Genomic DNA, 5000 nt, shown 5'->3' on the forward strand with positions numbered 1-5000 from the left:
CGAACCTCTAACTTTCGTTCTTGATTAATGAAAACATACTTGGCAAATGCTTTCGCTTCTGTTCGTCTTGCGACGATCCAAGAATTTCACCTCTAACGTCGCAATACGAATGCCCCCGCCTGTCCCTATTAATCATTACCTCGGGTTCCGAAAACCAACAAAATAGAACCGAGGTCCTATTCCATTATTCCATGCACACAGTATTCAGGCGGGCTTGCCTGCTTTAAGCACTCTAATTTGTTCAAAGTAAACGTGCCGGCCCACCGAGACACTCAATAAAGAGCACCCTGGTAGGATTTCAACGGGGTCCGCCTCGGGACGCACGAGCACGCACGAGGCGGTCGCACGCCTTCGGCTCGCCCCACCGGCAGGACGTCCCACGATACATGCCAGTTAAACACCGACGGGCGGTGAACCAACAGCGTGGGACACAAATCCAACTACGAGCTTTTTAACCGCAACAACTTTAATATACGCTATTGGAGCTGGAATTACCGCGGCTGCTGGCACCAGACTTGCCCTCCAATAGATACTCGTTAAAGGATTTAAAGTGTACTCATTCCGATTACGGGGCCTCGGATGAGTCCCGTATCGTTATTTTTCGTCACTACCTCCCCGTGCCGGGAGTGGGTAATTTGCGCGCCTGCTGCCTTCCTTGGATGTGGTAGCCGTTTCTCAGGCTCCCTCTCCGGAATCGAACCCTGATTCCCCGTTACCCGTTACAACCATGGTAGGCGCAGAACCTACCATCGACAGTTGATAAGGCAGACATTTGAAAGATGCGTCGCCGGTACGAGGACCGTGCGATCAGCCCAAAGTTATTCAGAGTCACCAAGGCAAACGGACCGGACGAGCCGACCGATTGGTTTTGATCTAATAAAAGCGTCCCTTCCATCTCTGGTCGGGACTCTGTTTGCATGTATTAGCTCTAGAATTACCACAGTTATCCAAGTAACGTGGGTACGATCTAAGGAACCATAACTGATTTAATGAGCCATTCGCGGTTTCACCTTAATGCGGCTTGTACTGAGACATGCATGGCTTAATCTTTGAGACAAGCATATGACTACTGGCAGGATCAACCAGGGAGCTGCGTCAACTAGAGCTGAGCAGCCGGCCGCCCGGGAGTGTGTCCCGGGGGCCCGCGCGAACACGCAAGCGTCCGCTCAATTATTCTGCAAACAGGAGGAGGCTGAGCTCCCCTGCACAACACACCTCGAAACCCTCTCAGGTCCCGGCGGCGCGCAGCGCCGTCCTAAGTACTTGGTCGGGTTCGAGAGAGGCGCAATCGCCCGGAGTTAGGCGAGTAGACGCTTTAGGTGCGACCACCCGTGCTCCCAACTGAGCTTGCCGCTGCCGACAGAGGCCCGGGAGCGTGCTGTCGTGGCATTGCCGGCGGGAGACAACACGCGCCACCTACGGTGACCGGCAGCTCCAACGCCAGCGCCACAGAAGGACAAAAGCCCCACTTGGGTGCCGAAGCGAACTCTCCCAGCACAGCGCACGCGCCAACACGTCCGCACAGCTGCGATACAAACCACCTGCGAGAACCGCTGGGGCGACCGAGCAGCAGACGGCGTCGCGGCGCCGAGCGCCGGGCGGCGGCGCATCCTCAGCGCACACAGTCCTCAATCGGACCAGCACACTGCAGATGGCCACCGCGCTTCGCACCGGGCCCGCGAGGACCTGCTTTGGCCGCAAGGCGCCGCGAGCAGGGGGCGCCGGCGCGCAGCTGCGCCGCCTGCCGCGTCCGTCGGCCGGCGCGCCTGCCACTGGCCGCCCCCACCAGCCGGCTGTAGCGCGTGCGCCCACGCACCGCGCTGCCAGCACGCCGGGCGGCCCCCCCTCACCGGCCGGGGACGGTCCCACCCAGCCACCGCCGCGTATCGCCTCACACCCAGATCCCCTTTCACGTTCGTGGGCATGGTGGGTCCCCTTTCACGTTCGTGGGCATGGTGGGTATCCCTGAAACAACCGGTTAATAGCTCGACCGATCGTCGCCAACACTGATTCACCTCTAGCGAGAACAACCGCACCACAACGGGTTACCTGTTGTTCATTTGCGTAACGTCACCAGCAAACGTAGACGTCCATCGCCATTTGCAACGAGTATTGCATGCCTGTGTCAGGTGTCACAACACACTACGTCTGCCCACATAGACGCAACAACATGTGCACGCCTCGAGAACACGTGGAAGGTAGCCCCCGTACGTATGCGGTGTCCATTGCGCGAACGACTGTCAGCCGGCCTCTGCAGGATGTCGCAGATGTGGAACGCGGTGCAACATGCTATCACGGTGTGTGAGAAGAGACGACTACGTCCGAATACACGCTCCACTACATCAACAGACTGCTCATGCTGATCGCCATCCAGGGCGTCCGTTCCTCCCACACGTCTGAATGGCGTACCACACTGCAATCCAGCTCTTATAGGGAGACGACACGTAGCTGCGTGCACAATATTTGGACTGTATGGTCTGCCGTTGCTAGGCGCAGTCGTCGTACGGTCACACATGTGCCACGATGTATCATTCAGTACATACGGACCAATGTGCAGTACAGTTTGTGGGTTTTGCGTACATCGGCGGACAGGTGACAGGCCGTACCACAACGTAGGCTGAGTACGTCGGCATGCGAAGGGCATTGAACATGCAAACTTCTCAACGACCAGCTTGCGAAGGCAGGGGGGAAGGGGGGGGGGGGCATGTACGTCCTGCTGCTATCCACATTACAGTGTATAGCAGGAGCATGTGGAAAGTCAGCAACACCTGCAAGGTGTTTAACATGACGCGATACACAGGGGACCGGGCAGTGCGAATAGCGAACTATATTGCGAGGGTTGCGGTTAGGCAACACTACACTAATTTAACGAGTTGCATAACAATTACAGAGCAGGTTCAGCGACAACGTGCGTCAGGTTAAGGCGCAATATAGGTTAGGTTAAGGCACAACATGGGTTACGTTAAAGCACAAATTAGGTTACGTTAAAGCACAAATTAGGTTACGTTAAAGCACAAATTAGGTTACGTTAAAGCACAAATTAGGTTACGTTAAAGCACAAATTAGGTTACGTTAAAGCACAAATTAGGTTACGTTAAAGCACAAATTAGGTTACGTTAAAGCACAAATTAGGTTACGTTAAAGCACAAATTAGGTTACGTTAAAGCACAAATTAGGTTACGTTAAAGCACAAATTAGGTTACGTTAAAGCACAAATTAGGTTACGTTAAAGCACAAATTGGGTTACGTTAAGGCACAACATGGGTTACGTTAAGGCACAACATGGGTTACGTTAAGGCACAACATGGGTTACGTTAAGGCACAACATGGGTTACGTTAAGGCACAACATGGGTTACGTTAAGGCACAACATGGGTTACGTTAAGGCACAACATGGGTTACGTTAAGGCACAACATGGGTTACGTTAAGGCACAACATGGGTTACGTTAAGGCACAACATGGGTTACGTTAAGGCACAACATGGGTTACGTTGAGGCACAACATGGGTTACGTTGAGGCACAACATGGGTTACGTTGAGGCACAACATGGGTTACGTTGAGGCACAACATGGGTTACGTTGAGGCACAACATGGGTTACGTTAAGGCACAACATGGGTTACGTTGAGGCACAACATGGGTTACGTTGAGGCACAACATGGGTTACGTTGAGGCACAACATGGGTTACGTTGAGGCACAACATGGGTTACGTTGAGGCACAACATGGGTTACGTTGAGGCACAACATGGGTTACGTTGAGGCACAACATGGGTTACGTTGAGGCACAACATGGGTTACGTTGAGGCACAACATGGGTTACGTTGAGGCACAACATGGGTTACGTTGAGGCACAACATGGGTTACGTTGAGGCACAACATGGGTTACGTTGAGGCACAACATGGGTTACGTTGAGGCACAACATGGGTTACGTTGAGGCACAACATGGGTTACGTTGAGGCACAAATTAGGTTACGTTGAGGCACAAATTAGGTTACGTTGAGGCACAAATTAGGTTACGTTGAGGCACAAATTAGGTTAGGTTAAGGTACAATATGGGTTAGGTTAAGGTACAATATGGGTTAGGTTAAGGTACAATATGGGTTAGGTTAAGGTACAATATGGGTTAGGTTAAGGTACAATATGGGTTAGGTTAAGGCACAACATGGGTTAGGTTAAGGCACAACATGGGTTAGGTTAAGGCACAACATGGGTTAGGTTAAGGCACAACATGGGTTAGGTTAAGGCACAACATGGGTTAGGTTAAGGCACAACATGGGTTAGGTTAAGGCACAACATGGGTTAGGTTAAGGCACAACATGGGTTAGGTTAAGGCACAACATGGGTTAGGTTAAGGCACAACATAGGTTAGGTTAAGGCACAACATAGGTTAGGTTAAGGCACAACATAGGTTAGGTTAAGGCACAACATAGGTTAGGTTAAGGCACAACATAGGTTAGGTTAAGGCACAACATAGGTTAGGTTAGGGCACAACATAGGTTAGGTTAAGGCACAACATAGGTTAGGTTAAGGCACAACGTAGGTTAGGTTAAGGCACAACATAGGTTAGGTTAAGGCACAACATATGTTAGGTTAAGGCACAACATAGGTTAGGTTAAGGCACAACATAGGTTAGGTTAAGGCACAACATAGGTTAGGTTAAGGCACAACATAGGTTAGGTTAAGGCACAACATAGGTTAGGTTAAGGCACAACATAGGTTAGGTTAAGGCACAACATAGGTTAGGTTAAGGCACAACATAGGTTAGGTTAAGGCACAACGTAGGTTAGGTTAAGGTACAACGTAGGTTAGGTTAAGGTACAACGTAGGTTAGGTTAAGGTACAACGTAGGTTAAGGTACAACGTAGGTTAGGTTAAGGCGCAATGTAGGTTAGGTTAAGGTACGATATAGCTGAGGTTAAGGTACAATATCGCTTAGGTTAAGGTACACATTGTTGTAGGGAAAGGTGTATTTGGGGGGGGGGGGGCGGCAGGTTCGTTGA

General features: G+C 51.3%; 1 non-coding gene across 1 annotated transcript in view; it reads right to left on the bottom strand.

The window, feature by feature from the left end:
* The window catches only part of LOC126436496 (small subunit ribosomal RNA), a 1909-nt gene extending 820 nt beyond the window's left edge, over positions 1-1089 (bottom strand). The window contains exon 1 of the ribosomal RNA XR_007580710.1: positions 1-1089. This exon is cut by the window's left edge and continues 820 nt beyond it. This is a non-coding gene — a ribosomal RNA (small subunit ribosomal RNA).
* Between the last annotated feature and the right edge of the window lie 3911 nt (positions 1090-5000).

This window comes from Schistocerca serialis, unplaced genomic scaffold (assembly GCF_023864345.2).
Source record: "Schistocerca serialis cubense isolate TAMUIC-IGC-003099 unplaced genomic scaffold, iqSchSeri2.2 HiC_scaffold_1237, whole genome shotgun sequence".
NCBI lineage: Eukaryota > Metazoa > Arthropoda > Insecta > Orthoptera > Acrididae > Schistocerca > Schistocerca serialis.